Raw genomic sequence first — 25655 nt, 5'->3', positions numbered from 1 at the left:
GAGAAAATGAATAAGGAAAAAGAAAAATTCTTTGAGAAAACAATGAAGAAGAATAAGGAACAAATGGAAACCTTATTACCGACATTAGGAGAAACAATTTTGGATTTCAAGAAACTATACAAAGATACCTGCAAAACTGATATTTTGATAGAGGACATAGATTCAGAGATCAACAAAGCACAAAAGGAAATAAAAAATATTCCTAACAAATTAATAGGAGCATCAGATTCATTTTTGGTAGTTGAAAAGAAAATTGCAGTTCTTGGGGAGAAAATTGAAAAATTAGAAAAAGATCAAGAAAAGATTAAATCTAAGGCTAAGGATTTAAAATGCAAACTAGGCCCTAAACTGGATTACCTCATTTCTTTGAGAAAAAAAATCTCTGAGGCACTGGTTCCGGGACTTAAGACACTGAAAGAGAAAATGCACATACGCATAGGTACAATTTAGAGAACTGAAGCAACAGTAAAGGACAATGAGAAGTTCAATGACAGTCAAAATTTAGCACTGGTGAACATCTATCAAATTGTCACCCACCAGTTACAAGGATCTAGGTAGGAACCACACTCTATTGACATTGAATGACAACCTTTGTCATTGATGCCAAAGGGGGAGTAGTGGAGATGAGAAAAATAAGAAAAATGATCAGAAGAAAGACATCATCAGCTCAGGGGGAGCACATATTTTGGTAACACATTTTTGGTAAGACATTTTGGCAAATTCTTTTTGGACAACATTTTTTTGACACTTTTTGGATTTTTCTCATGAGTGTTGCCGTCAATACCAAAGGGGGAGATTGTTGGCAAATGCACACTCCAATGAGAAATTGTAGGTGATTGAAAGTATTTTCATTGATGGCAACCTTACAATCATATGATATCGGAAGTCACTGGCACTGACAGACTCTACACCAGCATATAGTTCACCGACACCGAAAAGATTGATTACCGACACCCTGGCCAATAGGAATTTTGTTTAATTGTATTTTGTATTTAATTATAAAATCTATTTGTAAGCCAACATGGCAGATTGTAATAAGACTCATATAAGTATGAGATCTTGTAGATCATTTAGCAGAAGTGGATATGGAAGGATTATTGCAGACCTAATGTGCGAATTGTAAGGCAGATTTTGGATAAGGGTTTATGATTATAGTAAAGCTTAAACCGGTACTAAACTTGGCATAGCAGATGCTGATTTGAAGTAGTACATGACATTGGATTTGTATAATCCATTTTTGTAAGTCAATGAGACTTCTTTTGTAACTGAGCAGTGAGCTCTAGGCACTTGGCCTTCCTGCATGTGCAGGCCCCTATTATAATAGTAATATTCTCTTATTGGCCACTAAGAAAATATTGTGGGTCACAAATCCCACCGAGGGTTTTCCCATACTGGGTTTCCCCATTAAGAATATTGTGGTATGGTGTGTCTTTCATGTTGTGCTTATTATTCTTATTTACTGCATTAATTTTGGTTACCGGTACACAGTTTTGAATTGCTTTTCATATAATAAGTTCAGAAAATTCTATAACTGGTTAGATACTGATTCACCCCCCCTCTCAATATTTTTGGGAATCCTAACAATAACATTTTCTACCAAAGACTTTGAAATATTTCATAGTAGGAATATGACCAAACCAAAGCTCATAAGGAGTCTTACCAGTATCACCTTTGATATGAACTCTATCGAATGTGTAGACTGCATTGCTAATAGCTTCTATCTAGTAAACCTTTGGAACATTTACTTCAATCAACATGATTCTTGCAGCATCTGAAACAGTTTGGTTCTTCCTTTCAACAATCCCATTCTGTTGTGGGGTCCTAGGAGCAGATGATTGTCTTTTGATTCCATGCATCTCACAGAAAGAATTGAACTCACTGAAATAGAATTCTCCACCTCTGTCAGATCTTAGACACTTCAACTTTTATCCAGATTAAGTTTCAACTTTATCTTTAAATATCTTGAATTTCTCAAATGCTTCTAATTTGTCCTTCAAAATGACAACCCACATCATTCTAGAATAATCATCAATTATTAACATAAAGTATCTATTACCCTGCACACTTCTAACATTTGTAGGTCCACACAGGTCAATATGCACAAGATCTAACAATCCATCTGATGTGTACATTTTACTCTTGAAAGAAATCCTTGTTTGCTTACCCAACTGACATTCCTTACATACCAGATTAACAGGTTTAAAAATCTTAGATAGATCCCTAACAACTTGTGTAGAACTGATCTTGATCAATGAATCAAAGTTTACATGACACATCCTATTATGCCATAACCAACTCTCATCTATCTTAGCAATCAAACAACTTTTCTCACTAGCATTCAAGAGAATTTTTTTACCTTCAATCTTAGTTCTAGAAGCAATCTCTATACCAGATGCATTTAAGATCTTGCATTTACCATCTTTTAATTGCAGATCATAACCCTTACCAACCATATGTCGAACACTCAAAAGATTATGCTTCAAACCTTCAACACACAAGACATCATCAGTGTTATGCTTACTATCAAAAGAAATAGAACCTCTCCCATAGATTACATAGGCTTTGTCATGTCCAATTATAACTATTCCATCATCACACCTTTCCATGCTTACAAATTTTCTTTTGTCACCGGTCATATGATGCGAACAACTACTATCAATCATCCATTCACCTTTTTCTTCTACCTTAGCAGCTAAAGCTTTCTCCTCAACAAAACACTAGTGGAATCAATAGGCACATGACTATCTTCTTTAATGGCAATAAACACAACTTCATCTTCTTCTAATTTTTCAGCTATAACACCTTCATTTTTAGCATAATAATAGTTCTTTTGGTTCCTAAGCTTTTGGCTAGACTTATTAGGCTTATCATACTTCTCATGCTTCTCATATCTATCATTCCTATCAAACTTATCATGCATGTCATACTTATCCATTCTCTTCGGACATCTAGAATCAAAATTCCCTATCTTATTACAAGAAAAATGTTTTAAGGGTAACTTTCCATCATACTTATCAACACCTTTAGGCAGTCTCTGGGCAATCAATGCTTCAAGAATCAATCTCTCTATCTTTCTCTATCCTGCACTCATTAGGATCATATTTCTTCTTACCGAACATAGATACTGATGCTTTGAATGTTGTCTCAGACTTTGCATGTGATTCATCAAACTCCTTAGCCCAAATACAACAAGTTTTCCGACTAATCCATCCCTTGTCATAGTAGTTACACTCCAGATCTCATCGATAGCCACAACCTTATGTTTATAAGAAGGAGGTAAAGATCTTAATACCTTAGCAACACTCTCATCTTCTTCAATTCTTCCATCGGTAGATCTGATACCAAGGACAAGCTTATTCACCTTAGCCATGTATGAATGTATGTTCTCATCATCTCCCATCTTCAATGTCTCATATTTCCCTTTCAAACACTACAACTTAGCAACTTACACTTGACTATCACCTTCATACAGGATCTAAAACTTCACTCAGATCTCATGTGCAATCTGAAGTTCCATAACATTTGTCATTTCAAAATCAGTCAGGGCACTGAGTAATTATTCCTTCACTCTAATGTTATATTCAGCTTCCTTAACCTCATTAGGAGTGGATGGTCCATTTTTAGAAACAACATAAGCATTCTTAGTGATCTTCCAATAATCTTCTCCAAGACACTTCAAATGCACCTCCATCCATTTCTTCCACACAGTGTAGTTGCTTCCATCAAACCTAGAACTGTCCTTCTTGAAAAGAATACCTTGAGCTGCCATCCCGGATCTCCTCAAGAGATTAAGCTTCCACTGGAGGATCTTTCTCTAACACCAATTGTTAGCAGCAATCAAGAAGGAAGACTAAGAGGTGGGGGGGGGGGTGAATAAGTCTTTACTAGATGCAAAACAAATTAAACTTCCAAGACATTAACTGATAAACCACAACAATAATAGATAAGAAAATTAATAGAACAACACACAACACCAAGATTTTGACATGGAAAACCTGGTTAAGGGAAAAACCATGGTGGGAACCTACCCACAGTAAGATGATACTCTATAGTAGTATGTGAAAGTATTACAATGGGAAATGCACATGCATTCAGGCTCACTGCGTAGAGCTCAATGCTCAAAATATATATGCCTGGAAGGTTACAACCCTTAGGTAAGTCTCGCTGACTTACAAAAATGATTCAGACTACAATCTAGAAAGAATGAACTCCAATAATAGCATCTACAAATGCTTGATGACAGTTCTAGTTAAGCATAACTATCTACCCTGCAACACCAAACTCACCTCAACACTTCCTTGAATGATATATCCTTGTTCACACATTTACCTCTCTCTGATAATCCAGACATAATACCAACACCTAAATAACATAAGTATATCACCTATATATACAATTCATCAACCTTCACAACAAGGTCGACTAAACCCTCAACCCTCAACTCACAATTACAAAAATTACATTACATGATAAAGAGATCGACCACCAGACCAATATTATGATTTTCATTACATAGAATGGACATAATTCAAATTCCAAAATGATTACATCCACCAGAAATCCTGCCAAGATCAACCGCAACATGCTACACCATCAAAAATACTGTATAACACACAAGTTATCACTGGTTTAAAGAAATCACCAAAAACACGCTCAACAATCAATGCAAATCACCAAAAAAAATAGGATCCAACTAGGAAACACCATCAAGCACCTTAGAATCATCCAGACTAGTTGCACAATCTTCTCTTTTCAAATATTCATCTGTCAACGTCTCAAAGCTAAAGAACAGAACTATTCAACAACTATCATGAAGAAAGATATTGTGCGGTGTACCAAATCACGAACCATCTGAAATGAAGATACATAAGATCATCCTAAACAATAATCCGCACAAGATTTGATCACACCAGAATATATCGAAGGGAATACCAGATACTAGAAAATAGTGATCAACAAAACCAAACTACAACATTGAACCAAAAACCTTTCCCAAAATCACTAGAATAACTCACAGGAATATGTTGACATCAATGACAACAACATATCCTAGCAGAAGCAATGAACAACCAAATCAAAAAATCTCCATAACAATCCAACAATTCTAAGCCCGCCTTTCCACTTTTTATTTGTGCATGTTGGTGGAAACAACCCTAAATCTTTCAAATGGCTTGCCAACCCTATTTTCCCTCCTCTTCTCTCTTTTAAATGTATCCTCTCTCTTCATTCAACGTGTATATTCTGGACACAATCTCTCTTATTCTTTGGGCTGTCACAACTTTCTCCAACTCTCTCTAACTTGCTACAATAGTCCCTATTTTGGTACAGCAGCCTCAAGCTCTCACAATATTCTTTTGCAACTCTCTTGGCTTTCTCAAGACTCTTTGGTAATATCCATCTATTTATCTCATGTTTGGGAATCTTGGGATTTATGACATCCCTCTTCTATCATTTATCATTTATCTTATCTTGTATTTATCTTTTATTCTATCAATCTCTCTGGTTGTCTGTAGAGTTGGAAACACCAAAACAGGGATTTGATTGAGGTAAGTCCCCAAGCAGCCCCAAACATTTTTCCTTTCTAGCTTGTGTACAAGTTTCATTAGGGAAGTTTCATTTGGCTAGAGGCTTCATATCATGGACCGGTTGTGAGATTATATTCTTCCTTTCCTTTGTGGCTTTCATTTCATTTATATAATTGTTTTACCTTCTTTTATAAACATTTATCACATTTAAATTAATCTAGAGCACAAATATGTTACGTTGTGCCCTTGTATACAAACTCTACATTTTAACTGTACAAGACGCTAGCACATCATGCTATTGTTCATAATCCGCATGCACGTCCTTATGCAAGGAGCTACCACAAGAGGTACAGAGACATACTACATCTTGAGTGGAGAGGTCGGTTAGTGAATCTTTGAGAGGTTGTTATCCACCTGTCAAAGAGGTTCATTTTTTCCCCTCCACAATATCAAAATGTTTGGCTTTGGGAACATTCGAATAACTCCATCAGGGCTATGGATGCCTGGTTGGCAATGGAGAAAAACATTCATGAGATTATAGCGATAACCTCATCGAGGATACGAACACTCGTTAGTAGTGAGGCTCTATCTAGGATGCTTTTGAAGTCAAGGTAACTCACGTAGCTAGTCACACTAGATTCTAATGATTATAATGATCATATGATCTAGAATAAACCCACTTACACACACATGGGTAATCAAAGACTAAGTACCTTGATCCCATTTGGGATTCTTCTTCCCTTTTAAGTATGCTTTGTTACAAGCTAGGGTTGTCATTGCACCAAAAGATCAAACTGTCAATGCCTGATACAACCACTAGACATATAATCCACACGAGGTTGTTAAACCATGTCATGAATCCTCATGAGGGACGCTTGCCCACTACCAAAAATCCCCCTAAAAACATCACTCATCGCAGCCTACATGATTCAAACCTATGACCAAGCTCTGATACCACTTATTACAAGCTAGGGTTACCATTGCACCAAAAGATCGACTTGTCAATGCTTGATACAACCACTAGACTTATAGAATCCAAAGCAAGCTGTTAAACCATGTCATGATTCCCTGTGAGGGACACTGGCCCACTGCCAACATTCTGCCTAGTCACTAGATATGTTTGATTGAATTTTTCGGAGGTTTTATGTATGGGTTGGGTCTCAAACTTTGAAGTGTTCAAGAACACTTATTTAGGTGGTGCTAGATGTTATGACAATTTCATGTATTTCCCTTTTGCAAATAGAAACCTCTACACTTGGGGACAAGTTTCATTCACTCTATTCTTCCTACCACATCTCCGATTATCGTTCCTTTAATGTCCATTACCCTATCTACATACACTTTGTTCTTCTATCTTTGATCTTGACAAAGCTAAGGATCTTCATAAGAAAAACACATCTTATTTGTTGCACCTTATCCATATCCTCTAGTCCATATCCCTTATCTTATCTATTCCTTCCTTTCATCAATCTTTACTACCTATGATCTTGCTTCTCCTATCCATATCCTATCTCTATCTAGATCCCTTTTTTCCATCCTTGATCTTGATTAAAACTAAGGACCAAAAAGAAAAATGCAAAAACATGGTTTCAAAAATCTCTTAACATGTCCTTTTATGTGGACCACATGCCATTGTAGCACAATATCAAATCCCCTAGCTTGGAAACATGTTATATATCATGAGATAGTCCTTGGAAACCAAATCAGCTTTGATTCCATAATAAGTTACCTCCATCTTTCTCCTATCCATCTCCACCTCAACAATTCATTCATCCATTCATAACATTCCTTACCTTGCTAGACATTGGGGCAAACAAATACATCGGAAAAGAACAAAAATCCAAAACATCAAAAATAGGAAAAATCCAAAAACATCAAATAAACTCTAAAAACCTAAAAACAATCCATCAACCACAATTCACAATAAATTATCCTTTGCAAAGACAAACATTTGAGCTGACACTAAACACTTATCCAACATGGTTATAGGTATGCGACACACTAAAGACTAATGTGTAACACTTAAAACGTATGTGACAAATTCGATGTACAAATGCGAGATGAATAAAAATGATAAGGTTTGGATTTTTTTTGAAAAATTGGACAAAATCAAGCAAAAATGGGCAAATGTTTTGGAAACTTACCATGCCTCTGGTCCCAGGTGGTCTCTGCTATGATCTAACTCACTCAAAAAGGTGAACGCATGGTGTAAACTCACAATACTAATTCCCACTTTCTGACCAACTTTGACACATAAATGAACATTTTGAAACAAACCTTCACTTTCCGACACCTATAACTTTTAAACCATTAAGAATTTGAAGATGATGTAAACTAGTGATTTGTAACATCTTGTTTGTAGATTCTAAATATAATTTTTTCATTTTTTTTTGAATAAATTTTATTGATTTTTCTATCTCCCTCAAATAGTAGTTTTATACAACAAACAACATTTTTTAAGAGATGTGCATCCTAAAACGCATAACTTTTTTTTTAATAAATGATAAAAACTTAATTATTTTGAATTTTGGTTTGTAACATCAATACCCAGGGCATGTAGTTTGGTTTGATAGTGATAGGTTGAATATTTTTCATTTTATTAAGTTTTGAAGTCCAACTAATTATAATTTAGATATAGGTGTATGTTTGAACACATAACTTGTTCTATATATCAAAATTCATTTTTTTTAAAAACAATACCTTAATATTGAGTAATAGTTTCAAGTTTTAACGATACCTTACTATTGAGTAATAGTTTCCATATTTACACCCTAAGCATCACCGAGGCATACTCAGATAGGAAAAAAATTCCAGTTGACATATCTTGAGTAATAGTAAGGTAAATATGTCAACATTACTCAAGGAAGAGAAGGATAATGGAAGTGGCATGCCATTATGCGATAGGGAGCTTTGATTGATTTATTTTATACCCTTATTATGTAGAATTGCATACTTTCATTGATATTTATTAGAATTCGTTAGTTAGAATAGGAAACGTGATTTCCTATTATTCTAGTTAGCTATGATGAATTTTACTGATAAATATCACATACCTTTTCCATCACACCATGCAATGGCTTCAACTTACGTTTCACTCTATCCTTGATCAATGAGTAAACATTAGTAGATCCATCATGTATTTCTCTCTAGTCAAATTGCCAAGGCCTCCCTAACAAAATATGACACACATTATCTCATCATAATATGTTACAATATTAAACTTTTCCAAGATTTGTTGATTGACTAAAAACTTCTTGTCATCTTGTATCCAATCTTATCCTATATGGATGTGGATGCCTCCTCTCTAGCTGCAATTATTTGTACCATCTCTATGAAAAAAAGATTATCAATAATTTTTTTTTATCTATAATGTTATTACATAACTTTTATTGACACTTGTAAATTGTCCTAAACAAGTTCCTTCTTTGATCAAGTGCACTGTCTCTATGCAGCAAATCCTTTCTTACCACTAGGACTTCACCTCTTTCAGCTTCATCTGATTGTGATGATTCAACTTCCTCATTAACATTTACAACTCTCACATTGCTTTCATTTTCTTTTCTTGTGTTTACACATTCTAGACATCCATATGCTTTATGTCCTTCTCCACATTCATAACAAAATATCTTGTAGTTTCCTGTTCCAAACCCTCTACCTGATCTTCCTCTTCCTCTAGAATTTTGTCCACAAGGGTAGGAATCATCTTCCCTCTAATTTTTACTATTTCCATGCTCTTAAAATTTCTTTTCTTTTTAAATTTTAATCTCATCCCAATATCCATATTCTCTTGCCTCCTCATTTCCATCTTGCCCTCTTCCTCTTTGCTTATTCTCAAATTTCTTATTTAATCTTTCTTCAATCTTCAATGCAATTTGGAATGCATCTTCTATGGTGTAAATCCTTATCAATACTAACTCCTCTTGAGTGCTTGGTTTTAACCCATTGATATATTAGGCTATCTTTTCCTTATCCGCTTCGGAATGGCCAGTTCTAATTAATTTTTTTAAAAATTATTTTGTATATTCTTTGACAGTCTTGATTCCTTGTTTCAGGCTCTGAATTCTCCTCAACAAATCTGACTCATAATCAAAAGGAATAAACTTCCTCTTCATTTTTTCTATTATTTTATCCCATTTTCAAATCTTTCTTTTTCCTCTTCTTCCTCTTCCAAGTTGTTCTTCTTTCTACCAAATTTTGGCATGACCTTTCAATTTGGCTTTTACAAACCTTACTTTATCTAGATCTTCTACTTCTTCAAGTTTCAAGTATTTCTCCATATGATTTATCCAGTCTATTAGATCCTCTAAATCCAAGTTCCCATTGCAGGTAGGAACTTCAATCTTTGGTCTCTTTTCCATCCTTGTTAATGATTTAATAAGAGGATCATTTAAAGTTGTTGTCGTTGCCTCATCTTCAACATTTTATTCTCTATTTGAACTTTCTTAAATCTCATCCTCTTCACTTTCATGTGCTCTCCTATGAGTAAACCTCTTTTGATTTCTTCTTGTATGACTTCAACTTGCGTACTCAGGGCTCTAAAATCATCAATATGGATAACATGTAGAGTATTTCTTCCTCTATTTATAACTCCACCTCTACTTCAGCCATGTGGGGCTCCTCTTGCATACATTTTCATAGCACCCACTAACTTGATATTGGTGAAAACTACCTTCATCCAATGCATCTATTTTCACACTCATAATCTTTTGGCTCTGATACCATTGATACAATACAACTGCCTGAAAACTCCACAGTTTGACAAATACCAAACGAAAAAAAGAGACTCTATTTTGAAGTACCTCAAGGTTATTAAATAACATTCTCATCCTTGTGATAAAAAAAAAAATCTACCCTCTTATACTTAATTCAAAATTCAAGAGTACATAACATGATCATAAAGAATATCTACATACAATCCAATAGTCAGATTGCAAAATAAAATTACATTCTTTTCAAATATGCAAACATAAATTGACAGAAATAAGGAAGACAACTGAGAGGGGGGGGGGGAGGGGGGGGGGGGAATTAGTCGTCACCAAAAACTTACAAAATTTGAAGTTATTCTTAGATCTGATAATTAAACATGAAAACATAAATCAACAACACATCATAAACACATATAACACCTAGATTTTTGACATGGAAACCCTGTTAGGGGAAAAATGATTGTGGGAGTGAACCCACAAAGATATACTCTATTAGAATTATTACAATGAGGAATGCACTTGTATTAAGAACACATCCTAGAGTCACTGCTCAAAATAAAAAGGGCTACAGTCCAAGGAAGGCTCACTACCTTGTAAAAACTCACGGATTACTTCCGAAAATCATGAACTGAGAAATAAAATCCTTAATGCCTGGTTACAGTTTTGGTTAAACACATAACAACTTTAATTTTCTTCTTCACACTTCTCCTCTGCTTCCGATAGATCAATACATTATTCACACACCTACTCACACTCATCAACTCTCCATACCTCACATTAGATTATTACATTTATTTACACATGACATCAACCTTGGAAAGATCAACAAAGTCGGCTCGACACACATAAAACAATTACAATGATATAGCTATTGATCAAATACAAATTATCACATGCGGAGAAAAACAATATCATCTAAGACATAGAATGGACCCAAATCATCACCTCGAACATGAAACACCTCCAACAATTATGCCTTGAACATCTACAACATGCTACAAGCATCTGATCAACGAAGAACATGAATAACACCAATATACCAAGAAAAATCATCAATTATGAGCTCAATGATTAATGTGGACCATCAATATAGAAGGCACGAGATATAGAAACATCCACAAGCATCATGAATTACCATAGAAAAATCCACACCAACACCACTTACTAGAATCATCATTGTCTTCATACCAAACCTTAGGAACACTAACTACAATGACTGTCAACCTTCAAAAATAACTTGTAGACCTCCAAAACACGAACCAATTGAATTGAGGATACATATCAATGTCCCAAATATATCTCCAAATCCACAAGAACAAGATATTATAATGTGGAGCAATGCGGAGCAAAATACTGACACTCTTCCACCACTAAACAATTGAAAAACCAGCCACAACATAGATACCCATAACTCAATCAAATTTTCATGTAGACCTTTGAAACTCGCACTGAATCATCTATAGTAAATCCTCTAAAAACCCTTTGATCTAAAAACTTTGATCTTCATCATACTTGATACGCTGAACAAACTAACTCACTAAATTTCATGGCTTCACTGCCTCATATAGAGAGATATGTTGACATCAATGACAACAACACATCTCAGTAAACCTCTCAAAAATCTCCCCCTTTGGCATTTATGACAATATATGATGTGAAAAACAATCAATGACAAAGAAAAAAAAACATCTCCCCCTAAGATATTGCAAACTACTCTTTCATAGTTTTTCACATGATTGTTTCTCCCCCTTTAACATTAATGCTAAAGGAATAAATTTGCAATCAAACCAAAAAATTGAATCTGAACATCTGACTCACAACATTGACTAATCCCCTTGACTAGAAGCCACCAATCATCAATCCAGATCACAAGATATGACTGTGAAATGCACCAGATTGATGCATTCTAATGCATCTTAATTTTGATCAAGAGGGGAAATCACCCCTAATTTCCCTCTTAGATACTCAAAAGTATCCTTAGAAAAAATCTTCATGAAGATGTCTGCAATCTGTTCCTTAGTAAACACATACTCCAATCTGATGTCCTTCTCATTTACCTTTTCTCTCAAAAAGTGAAAGTTGATGGATATGTGTTTAGTCTTTGAATGCAACACCAGATTGCATAATGACAATAGTGTCTGGTCCGAAATTGGTATCAAAGCCCTAGGTTCCTAGTTAGATAAGCTTTATTTAGGTTGGGTAGATTATGGTTTGTAAGCACAATGGTTGAATTTGAGTCAATACTTTTACCTATGTTTGATTGTTCAAACTATATCATTTGGTGTGCAAGAATGGAAGTCTATTTGTTTGCCTTAGGTTATGATATTTCAAAGTTTGGTATAAATGGATACTCTATCTCTACTAGTCCTCCTATTGATCCTGAAGCTAAAAGAAAATATTAGTGCAATGAAGAAGCCATGAAGGCTATACTCAACGGGTTGCTTGATATATTGTCTTGAAAGATCGATAAATGCAAATCTACAAAGAGCTTGTGGGATAGACTAAAGAAACTATATGGTGAAGAGCCTACCATTGGTAGATCAGATTGTAAGAGGAAGAAGATTTATGAAGAAGATAAGTGTGAAGTTGATAAGTGCGGACCAATCAGTTGCAACAATGAAGATAAAAATGAATCACATCTACTCATGACACAAGTGAAACAAGATGAGGAGAGAAAATCTTGCCATGATAGTTGTTGGTTAACAGATTTGTTCTGTCTTAATTTTATGATGGTTGTCTCATGTTACCCTTTTTTGGTGAAAGACAAATTGAACCAACAGTTGGATAAATTTATGAATAATTTACCCTCTACATAAGGGTGCAACTTCATGTATGATATTCAATGATTTTTTTAAAATTCTAACTTTAATTTTAACCAGAAAGTGAGTAAAGGAATTGACATTCATAAGTCAACACCACATGAATTCTATAAAGATAAATATTACGTATGTAAACTTACATACTTACAATCAAAATACTTCACCACTCATAAAATTTCCTCTTAACATAGATCTAATCGAGTCTCGCTCATGTCTCATCGCACAAGGGGGATATAAACATGCATGCAAAATTAACAATAGACCTACTTAATAAATTCATTCACAAACTTATGACAATAGAATAACCAAAGAAGCAACATATGCTATATAAATGAATATATCTCAATAGAGATTTTCTATTCACATTCAAACACACATATTTGAAAGTTGCGGAATAAGTATCATTCTATTCACTGATAAAATTTCTTCCTTAAAAGTTCAACACATTCATAAGAAAATAAAGTTTGCTAATCTATATCACCACCAAAACTTCTCGGAGCTTATTAAAGTCAAGAAAATTAGTTTTAATAGCCACAACCTAGCTAACAGTTCATACAAGAAACACGGAGAACAAACCATTTACACCCCGCGAATTTAGAGAAACCTGTATTTAAACAGAAAAATAAAAATGTTTTCACAACTAATAATTTAAAAGAGACATCCTAGCATAGAATATTCCTAAGTAGTTTTGATAATTGCATTCTTCTTCCAATCTGCATAAGCAATGACAAAGTGTTGAATGATTACGCTATGCGGTAGCCCCATGTGTGTCATTCTTTGCTTCCATACTTCCTTCTCGCGGTGTATTTGTGCTACTTTATCTGAATGCTCATCTAGGTTCTGAATGCACAAGAAAAGAAGGGATTATGTTTTAGACATGAGGCTCAAGTAATTTGAAACCAAGCCCTTGGCTTCTTTGATGTGGTTGAATTTCTCCTCTAACAACCTTGTTATGACCTCAATTATTTCTAGAGTTTTACCATCATCTTTTAAACACATCTAACCAACACAACGTAGCTCATTGTGCATGGAAGATACCAATTCTACAAACTGATTCACTAATTTGGCAAACTCTTCATACACCTGTCTCACAAACACATTTCTTCATTCTACATTTTGTTGGCATACATACATAATATTATCATCCAAGGCAGGAACTAACTTCTCTAACAAGAACTTCATTACACCATATTTCAGTACTTCTCTCATCTGAGTACCCTTTTCACCCCCTCAACTTATTCATTCTTCCATTTTACAATTTCATTCTCCAATTCCTTTGTTACCATGTTTGCATCATCGTGAACCTTACTCGGGTCCACAAAATATTTCCCTGTTGCTTTCTGAATTTGGCCAACCAATCCACAACAACGTCTGCCATTAATCTGCATTTTTGAATTCGCTCAATTGTTTCTTGATTGACAGGGGACTTAGGTTCAAAAGATGTAGGAGTCTGAGAAATGGGTTGCAGATTAGGATTATTGATGGCCTCAATGTATTCTCCCATGCTTCTCATTATCTGTTTCATTTCAGAATTATCTTTTTTATCCTTCTAGGATATTTTCTACATCTTCTTGGTTGAAACTTCCAAATGTAATGCATTTGTTGCGTGAGTTCCTACCCCTAAGTTCACTTTTTCTACCCTGAAATCTTTACTTGTCGGATCAGCAATAGTTTTACAAGTTTTTGGATGGGCAATCTCCGCAATCCAATTACCTGTATCTTCATCAAAATCAATTTTTGATATAGTCTTTAACCTTTTGGCTTTGGAAACCTTTTCCAGACATTTACTAGCCATATCTTTGATGGGGATAGATACTGGAACAATGTTCCTTTTCTTACTAGTTAATGTGTCCTCCAACCATGTTGGCCCTAGGGTTGCAATGGATTTGTCTAAATCGATTTATGCCTCCTTTGGATCCCTCACTACTAAGGTAATGTCCACATTTAGGGCTTCACCTACCTATTGGCTGTCACCCTCATCATCTAAATCATGTACTCCCACATTTGGATTTGAAAAATAAATATCCATCTTGGGTACACTCTCAAGGTCAATTACTATATCAACAGGGGAAGATTTTCTTCTACTCTTAGTTCTAGAACAAGTGATTATACCTATTGTTAAATCTTGTTTTCTATGTACTCTTTCTATTACCTTCTCACCCTTCTCCTTCCTAGAAGGACCTTGAAAGAGGATTCTAGAATGATTCATTCAAGATTAATTGATTACTTATCCATGCCTTCTTCCTTTGAAAAGACCCTTTCCTGACATCTCATTATTATTCGACTTATTCCTTCCTCTTCATGATTACCATGCAATATAATACACCTCACTTATTATCTTGAGTTCTTTTTAAATTTGGAATATTCATTTTTTCAAAACACCCGCCAACATGATGCTTTCATTTTTTTTCTTGAAGCTACATTATGTTAGGATTCCCAAAGATACTGAGAGGGGGGGGAGGGGGTGAATCAGTATATGACCAGTTAATGAATTTTCTTTACTTATAACATGAAAAGCAATTCAAAACTATGTACTAATAAACTAGAATTAATGCAATAAATAATAATAACAACCACAACATGAAAGACACACCATAACACAATATTTTTAATGAGGAAACTGGTGTGGGAAAAACCTCGGTGGGATTTGTGACCCACACTATTCACTTACTAACCAATAAGGGAATATTACTATTTACAATAGGGGCCTGCACATGTAGGAGGGCCAAGTGCCTAGAGCTCACTACTTAGTTACAAAAGAAGTCTCACTAACTGACAAAAATGGATTATACAAATCTAGTATCATGTACTGCTTTAGATCAGCATCTACTATGCCAGGTTCAGTACCAGTTTAAGCTCTACAATATTCATAATCTCTTATCCCAATAATTTGCACATTAGGTCTGCAATTATCTATCCATATCCACTTCCTATCTCCTACTCAAATATTCTCTAAGATCTCATACATATATGAGTCTTATTACAATCCACCAAGTCGGCTTACAAAAATATTTTGTAATTCATTATAAAATACATTTACACAAAATTCCTGTCGGCTAGGGTGCCGGTAATCTTTCTTTTCGGTGCCGGTGAACTGTATGCCTGTGTAGAGTCTGCCAATGTTAGTGCCTGCCGGTATCACATGATTGTAAGGTTTCCATCAATAACAATACCTTCAATCACCTACAATTTCTCATTGGAGTGTGCATTTTCCAACAATCTCCCCCTTTGGCATTGATGGCAACACTCATAAGAAAAAGCCAAAAAGTATATCCAAAAGTGTTCTCCAAAATTTGTCTTACCAAAACTGTATTACCAAAAATCCTTGCTTCAAAATTGAGTTCTCCCCCTGAGAAGATGATCTCTTTAGTCAACCTTTTTCTCATTCCAACTACTCCCCCTTTGACATCAATGACAAAGGTTGTCAAAGTGTCAATTGAGTACAATTTTAGCTTGATCCTTGTAACCGGTTGGTTACAATCTGGAAAAGGTCTTCCAATACCCAATTCAAGATCTTAGTGAACTTGTTATTGTCCTTCAATGCCACCTCAGTTCTTTGAATTGTACCGGTGAGGTGATGCATTTTCTCTTCCGGTGTCTTCAGTCCTTGAACAAGTGCCTCTGAGATCTCTTTTCTCAAAGAGATGAGGTAGTCCAATTTGAGACCGAGTCTACATTTAAGATCTTTTGCCTTTCCTTTTATTCTTTTCTTCTCTTTTTTTAGTTTTTCAAGTTTCTCCTCAAAACCTGCTATTTCCTTCTCTATAACTGATAATGGTTCAGATGAATCAATGAATTTGTCAGCTATGTCATTTACTTCTTTTTGTACCTTACTGATCTTCTTGTCTATATCTACTGTCAAAATATTAGATTTACATGTGTCTCTATACAACTCCTTAAACTCCTTTATTGTTTTGCATAGTGTTGGTAAAAGGGTATCAATGTGTCCCATGCACTTCTTTATTTTCTTATCAAAGAATTTCTATTTTTCTTTATCCATTTTCTCTTTAAATGTCTCCTCATTAATCTGATCAACTATCACAATGTTATCGGTGATATACTTAGACAATGTGTCTAGTTGATTTAAAGAATCTTTATTTTCCACATTGCACTTGGGTGCTATCAATTTTAGAATAGGAATTGTATCATCAATAGCCTTATATGCTTGTGCACTACACTCTATGATTTTCTTAATGGAATCCAATAATACTTCTGTCACATATGTTGGTCTGAATTCTGCTTTGGAAGAACCAACAATCTGCATTCCGTCGGTGTGAGTAACTTCTTTTCTTGTATTGCCCTCTCGTAGGCCAGTTTGTGTTTGTATTTCTATTAGCAAAGGCTTGGGCTTCTCAGTTGTTGTTGGTGGCACTATCTCTGTATGAACCTGTACCTCAACCTATGCCTCAGAGTGTTTCACTGTGCTCTCTACTGATTATTTCTCTGATGAAGTTTCAGTATTCACTATCGGTTTCTCAGTATGTACCTCTGTACTGTCCACTGTCGATATCTCAACTGGTTGCTCTAGCTCAGTGGGTTTAGTATCAATCACCATTCCAGTAGACAGGGGTTCAACTGATTGTTCAGTTTGTGTCTCAATCCCAATCTCAACATTTGTTGTCAGTGGCTTAGTAGCCACATCTTTCTTCTTATCTTCAATGGTCTCTTTGTCAACAACAATATTTACCTCTTGGGTGTCTATGTTCATAGTGTACAAAATTTCAGACTCAGGATTTGTATCCTCATGAGGAGTCTCCATACTCTCTGTTGTCGATTGTTTGTCAACAGTATGTACCAATGGAGTATCATAAGGAGGTGGGGGAAAGTTATCAGTTATCTTTAGGCTTGGAGGTCCACCTAACTTAGCTAACCAGGAAAATGGAATGCATCAAAGCAATAAACATTAGCTAACCACAAAGCTAAATTGCAATGAAATGAAATCCTATTACAATCAATAGAAGAATTGAAAATAAGACATTCAGAAGAAATGAAAATCATCACCAATGTCTCTTTCAATTGACCTCCATTGTTCTTCTTTTGCCTCCAAATAACTTGTTTGTGAATCTCACCTACAAGTGCAAGAACAAAGTATGAAAGCAAGCAAGATGACAAGATGAAAATTGCAGCATAAGGGTACTAGAAGCGTAGTTTTAAAATCAATGAGAAAAGGGCTAAATTTATAAAAAAATTGAGATTGATTGGAGAATCAAAATGGATTAAAAAAGATGGCATAAAATGGCTTTTGACTGGACATATCTCCTTTTTGAATTTTAAATTGATATTAAAGAGATATTTTACAAGAAGATAAATCAAGAGAATCAGAGCTAAGTGGTTATTTCCATTTTCAATTTTTAGGAAGATATGATAATGATTTTTGAAAATCATATAAAGCAGATGATGACATACTTTCCATTTTTTAAAATTGGGAGAATATGAGAAAATTTATTTATTTAAAATGGATAATGATTTATTTTAATTTTTAAATCATTTTCTTGATTTATTGCCATTTTTGAATTTGGATGAGGATAATTAGAAATTAAATTAATTAAATAAAAACAAATAAAGATTTGTTTCCATTCTTGATTTTTAGAAGAAGATAATTAAGATTTTATTAAATAAATAGAAATTTATTTAATTATGATGAAAGAATTAGCTAATTAAATAATTTAAAGAAATTATTCAATTATGAGGAAAATGAAATTGAATTTAATTAAATAATAAATATTATTTAATTAAAGTTGGATTGAACTTAATCAAATAATAAAGATTATTCAATTAATGTTAGGAAATTAATGATTAATGATGAAATGATTTAAATGATTAGGAAAATAGAAAAATTAAATTAGAAGAATGACATAATGTCAACATATGATGAAAATCAAATGTGGCATGGAAGACATGTTAAAAATTAGGTTAACGATGCAGGAGTGATGAGTGATTTTGAGTGTCTACAGTCAACAATATATACCAGTGGAGTATCAGAAGGAGGTGGGGGAAAGTTATAAGTTATCTTTAGGCTTGGAGGTCCACCTAACTTACCTTTCCCCTTATCCTTGTCCTTTTGGTAGACTCTGATAGTCTTAGGTCTTTTAAGTTCTTGTTTTTCCTTTTCAACAAAGAATATATTCCATTGATCTACAGTTTCTTCAGTGATTTCATTCACTCTGCCTGCCATTAGTGCTACATGCCGGTGACCGGTTGAAAATACTGTTCGGTTGGCCTCACTGATTAATTGATCTATTTCTTCAGTGGAGTTCACTGGGTGAACTGCAAGCAATTTTTCTCTTTTTATCTTTTTATCTAGCTCAACAATAGCTACCTTTTTAGCTTCTTGTCTTCTATATAAATCATTGGGTATATCATCAACAATCTCCATCAAAAATTTCTTGTAAATGTCTAAGTGTAAAATTACACTATTCTCTACGCTCTCTTTATCATCATTTGAAAGTGTATTATACAGCTTGCTAATATTTTTCAATTTACCATCCTCTGTTTCTTCATTTAGAAGTTTGTCAAGTGGAGCAATAGCCTGTTTTACCTTCTTTTTCTTTGGAGTTGACTTTTTAGCTAGAGGCCTAACTGCCTGTTGCTTTTTTCTTATCTTTCTAAGTGTAGGTGAGGGTGCCAGTGAGGGCTTTCTTTTCCTTACTACCCTTTTGAACTCAGCTAGTATATCACTTTCACAAGAAGTTGCAACCGGTGAAAGATGAGCTTCCAGTTGAAGTCCTTCCAACTCACTTTCCTTGATATCAGTTTTATTAAGTACATCTTCTTTAATTGCTTTAGCTTGCCTTGTGCCTTTCCTCACTATTTGTTTAGTTTTCTTTACTCTTTTCTGAGATTGGATACCACTCTCAATTGTTTCTGCATTGCCAAAAACTTCCTCAGATGGTTCTTTTGGTGCTTCAAGGAGGGATTTTGCTTAGGTCTCAATTATGTTATCATTGTTCTCATATCCCATCTTGGTTACCCAAAGAGTTCTAGGGACAACTACCTCCATCCAGATTTCATCTTTCTTGATTACAAAGCATATCTCCTTTTGATATTTGTCAACGATTGCCTGAGATAGCCTTATTCTTGTCTTCATTTGAGCCTTTAGTGCTTGAAAATGTTTATTTATATGTTTCTCCCTATCATCTCCCATGTTGTTCAATATGTCCAATAGTTGTTTTCCTACCAGTATATCAAAGCCAAAGTCTTTCCTACCAATACCGGGTACTTCCTTAGTAATGTAAAGCATTAAGCATACAAGCAGATTTCCAAATCTAAAGGTTCCCTTTTTATCACCTTTGATTTTCTTTAGGTTGCCTATTAATTCATCTTTAAGCCATTCACACACATCTTTCTTTTATTATCGTTCACCATGTCATATGCACGTTTAATACATAGGCTGGATACTGAGTTTAACCTATTTACATGTGTAACCTTATAACCAAGAATCATACTGAAAAATCTAACATTGATGTCCTTCACATCATTGACTCTTAGGGATCTTTTGTCAAATGTTGCGCCAGTTAAGGTCATCACAGTGTCATTTGGTACTTTCTTAGTTCTATCAAGCATGCTACCAGTGGAAGATAATCTTGTTACTACCCTAACTGCATCTTTAGTGATATTATGGATGGAATCCTACCAAAAGAATTCACCATGAACTCTTCTTAGGATTATTCTTATTGATAACTCAATGATGAACAATGAGTACCAAACCAGTACTGAGAGGGGGGGTGAATCAGTACAGGCACAAATTTTTTTCCTGAATCGGTTTGACTGCAAACAGTGAACTTAACTGGCAATCCCTAACACTGGTCTAAAACATATTACTACCGGTTATACACAATGAGACTGTGAAAGACATAAACTAGCAACACTTAGCTTTCCATATGACCTACTCCCTCCTTTCCACTTTATCCTTATGCATAAGCAGATAATCTATCATCAGAAATACAATAACTTACTAGATCAACATGATTCACCACTTAACAAAAAATAATAAAGCATCACATGAAAAAGGCATCACACATGACACACATATTTTTCACATGGAAACCCAACTGGGAAAAACCACGATGGAGATAAATACCCACAAGTTATTCTTTAACTCTTTAGATGTCCACTCTGTTAGGAGCCTAGTCCGGTTAAAGACTGTTAAAATAGGTTCTGTTAGGAACCGATCCTGTTAGGGATCACCCGGTTAAGGGATGGCTAGAATACCTGGTTAAGGGTTAAACCCTGTTAAAGGTTACCTTGTTAGAGGATTTTATGAACTCAATGGCTTTGAGTCACCCTGTTAAAGGATTTTCAGCAAGCTAGTTAAAGCTACCCCATTAAGGGATTTCCCAACTGTTGAAGTGGTTAGAGATCAACAGGTATTATGATGATCTGGTAATAGCACTCAATGCCAATGTAGATCCACTTTCGTTTCTTGCTTCTACACACACACTTTGCAAGAATCAATTCTCTTATATGGTCTGGCAAGAATCATATATCTCTGCACTTACATACACACACAACATTTGCCAACAACCTCAACATGAAACACAACATCGACCTTATAGGAAATAGATAGGTCGGTAGCATAAACCCTAAGCCCTAAACATTTAGGTTAAAGAATTTAATTGGTTCAATCCTAACCATTGAACACTTTGCAATGAATACAATGGTCTTGAACAGATCTCAAGACATTCTCCATTGTTCATTCTTCACCTCTTCATGGAGGCGATAACCCATCACGCGTTCTCCACCGTTTACAGAGAGTTCACACATTCCTGAGGTAGATAGGATCAATCTCCTTCATGCAAGATCCTTCATGTGCACAAGGCTGACGTGGCAACATGATCTTATCTCCATTACAATGCTAACTCATCACACGATGTCATCAATTGAATCACACAGGCTTGAAACACTTCAACTGGAAACCCTGAGGTTGAGACTACCAACCAGTAGTCAAACCATATTAGACCTTGATAGAAAACATTCCATATACTGGTTCACCTTTTAACATACTGGTTCACTTGGACAAACATACCGCTTCACCTTTTGCACATATACTGGTTCACAACATCATATCGGTTCTCTTTGGCAGTTGCTTAGCTTCAATATACCCGTTCACTCCTCAATGTATTAACATCAATGACAACATACAATATCATCATGTCATCATACTCTACACATATGCCAATAATCTCCCCCTTCGGCATTGATGGCAATAAACAAAGATATCTCTCTTTCTGCATTACATCTTCTCCCTATTGCTCTAGATATCTTCTCCGCATTACATCTTTTCCCCCTTTGACAACAATGCCAAAGTGGAGCCACGAGATTCCCTATTCCACTATGCTCCTCCCCTTGAGGAGTAGAATCCTTCAACACATCAATACTAAAAAGATATATCAATGTAAGACCTGACTGATGTGGAGCACAAACCTTTAGTTTACCTCTTGAAGGGGCAACACCCCTAATTCACCTCTCAAATAGGTAGATGTAGCCTTTGATAGAGGCTTGGTGAATATGTCTGCTAACTGCTCCATACTAGAAACATGTTCCAATACAACCTCTGTGTTCTGAACCTTTTCCCTCAAGAAATGATACTTGAGTTCAAAGTGCTTGATTCTAGCATGTAAAACCAGATTCTTGGAGATGTTAATTGTACTTGTATTGTCAAAAAATATGCTTCCTTGTTTGGATACAAGAAGTTTGAAGCCATTCAATACATGCTTCATCCAAATAGTCTAGGTACAGTTCATAAAAGCTGCAACATACTCCACTTCTATTGTAGATTGAGAGATACAACTCTACTTTTTACTCATCCATGAGACCAGTCTACCACCGAGAAAGAATGCACCACCAGTTGTACTCTTCTGATCATCCACATTACCAGCCCAATTAGCATTTGTGAACACTCTTAGGTTGAAATCATTATTCTATGGATACCATAATCCATAGTCAATAGTTCCCTTCAGATATCTAAGAATCTGCTTGACTGCTACCAAGTGGGATTCTCTTGGGATTTTCTAGAACCAAGCGGTAATGCTCACTGCATGTGTAATGTCCGGTCTTCTATGCACTACATAATGCAACATACCAATCATTGATCGATATTCCTCCTCATTTATCAACACTGAGTCATCCTCTTTTGATAGTTTACAACTGGTTATCATTGGTGTACCAACCAGTTTGCTATCTTCCATGCTAAAGGTCTTCAATAGCTCTTTGACATACTTGGACTGAGTGATAAAGATTCCATCTTTCATTTGCTGAATCTGCAATCCAATGAAGAACTTAATCACCCCTATGAGTGACATCTCAAATTCCTTCTTCATCTCATCTACACAATCATGACTTATCTTGTCATCTCCACCAAAGATTATGTCATCAACAAATACTTCACAGATCAAAATCTTATCTACTTCTGATTTCAAGTAGATATTGCTATCTTCACTTGTTCTTTCAAATCCAATCTTCACAAGATGGGAGAGAAAGTATTCATACCATGCTCTAGGTGCCTACTTCAGTCCATACAAGGCTTTATGTATCCTACACACTGTGTCACTATCTTCTGATAGGGAAAACCCATCTGGTTGCTCTATATACACCTCCTCTTCAAGTATTCCATTTGGTATACCTTGAATCCTTTAAAAGCCCCATATGCAAGAAGCATACAAACTCCTTCCAATATTGCTACTGGAGCAAAGGTTTCTCCATAGTCTTCTCCTTCTTCCTGGGCATATCCTTTACACACCAGTCTGGCTTTGTTCCTTACCACTGTGCCATCCTCATTCAACTTATTCCTGAAAAACCATTTGTTTCCAATGACATTTTTATGCTCCTGTCTGGGTACCAAAGACCATGTACCATTCTTTTCTATATGGTCAAGTTCCTCTTCCATTGCCTTGATCCAGTCTTCATCTTTATGTGCCTCTTTGAATGATTTAGGCTCAAATTCAAAGATCATACATGAGTTTTCTCTGACCTTTCTTCTTGTAAGAATTCTTGTATTCTTTTCTCCTATGATCTGTTTTGGATCATGATTGAGTTTGACATACCTAGGTATGTTCTTAACAGATTCCTCTTGTTTTTCTTCATCATCCTCATCTTCATCATCATCAACATCTACTGATGTAGGAGCACAATTACTGGTACTGGGCTGATTTGCAACCAGTTCCCTGAAGGTTACTACTGGTTAATCTCTTACATGCTCACTATCAGTTTCCTTAGGTTTCTTAGAGTTTTCATCAACCCTAACATTGATGCTTTCAACAATTCTCTGAGTCCTATTGTTGAAACATTTGAGAGCTTTACTCTTGGTGGAATATCCTAAGAATATTCCCTCATCACATCTTTCATCAAACTTGCTCTGATGTTCACTCCTCTTGATATAAAATTTGCTACCAAATACTCTAAAGTAGCTTACCACTGGTGTCTTACCAGTCCAATACTCATAAGGAGTCTTATCTTTTCCTTTCTTGATGAGTACTCGGTTCATTGTGTAGACTACAGTGCTCACCGCTTCTCTCCAAAAGGTGTGAGCATCCTTTCTTTGGATCAACATAGTTCTAGCCGCTTCAACCATAGTTTGGTTGTTCCTCTATGCTAAGCCATTCTACTGTGGAGTCCGGGGGGCAGACATTTGCCTCTTGATGCCATTCTTTTCATAATATTTGTTGAATTCACTAGAAGTGAATTCAACTCCTTGATCAGTTCTAAGGAATTTGATTCTTCTACCGCTTTCCTTTTCTACTAGTGCTCTGAAAGCTTTGAACTTTCCAAAGGCTTCAGACTTGTCCTTCAAGAATGTGACCCACATCATTCTTGAGCAATCATCTATAAGAATCATAAAATACCTATCTCCTTGCACACTCCTAGTTTTCATAGGACCACACAAATCAATATGCACAGGATCAAGTAAATTGTCTGCAGTGATAGATCTACCTTTGAAAGTTGAGGAAGACATTTTCCCTAGTTGACACTTTCTGCACAAAGTATTTTTCGGTTTTCTCAGCACCGGCAATCCTCTAACTGCCTTGATCTTACTGGCCTTCACAATGTTATCAATGTTAACATGGCATAGTCTCCTATGCCATATCCAAATATCATCAAACTTGGCCATAAGACATGTACTGACATTTGCAGTCAGCTGAAATAGGTTACCTTTGGTCTGCATACCGGTGGCCATCAGTTCACCATTCTTTCCTTTGATTTTGTAGACTCCATTTTTGAATTACAAAGTGAGTCCACTATCATTCAGTTGGGCAACACTCAAAAGGTTGTGTTTGAGACCTTCCACCCAATACACATTGTCAACACTGCTCTTTCCATTTAGAGAGATAGACCCCCTACCTTTGACCATGCATGGTGCATCATTACCAAAATGAACTACACCACCATTATACTCTTCCAGAGATAGAAACTTGCTCCACTCACCAATCATATGGTGAGAACAACCACTATCAATAATCCACTCATTGGAATTATCAAAGCGAGAGACAAGAGCCTTCTTGTTTGACACATCTTCCTTGACTGCAACAAACACAATATCTTCATTTTCTTCATCTTCTGATTCCTCATTAGTGACACCTTCATCAACTACTCCAAAAAAGTTTCTCCAG

This window comes from Cryptomeria japonica, chromosome 8 (genome assembly GCF_030272615.1).
Source record: "Cryptomeria japonica chromosome 8, Sugi_1.0, whole genome shotgun sequence".
Taxonomy (NCBI): Eukaryota; Viridiplantae; Streptophyta; class Pinopsida; order Cupressales; family Cupressaceae; genus Cryptomeria; species Cryptomeria japonica.
The sequence above is the reverse complement of the archived record's forward strand: the minus strand, read 5'-3'. Positions refer to the sequence as shown.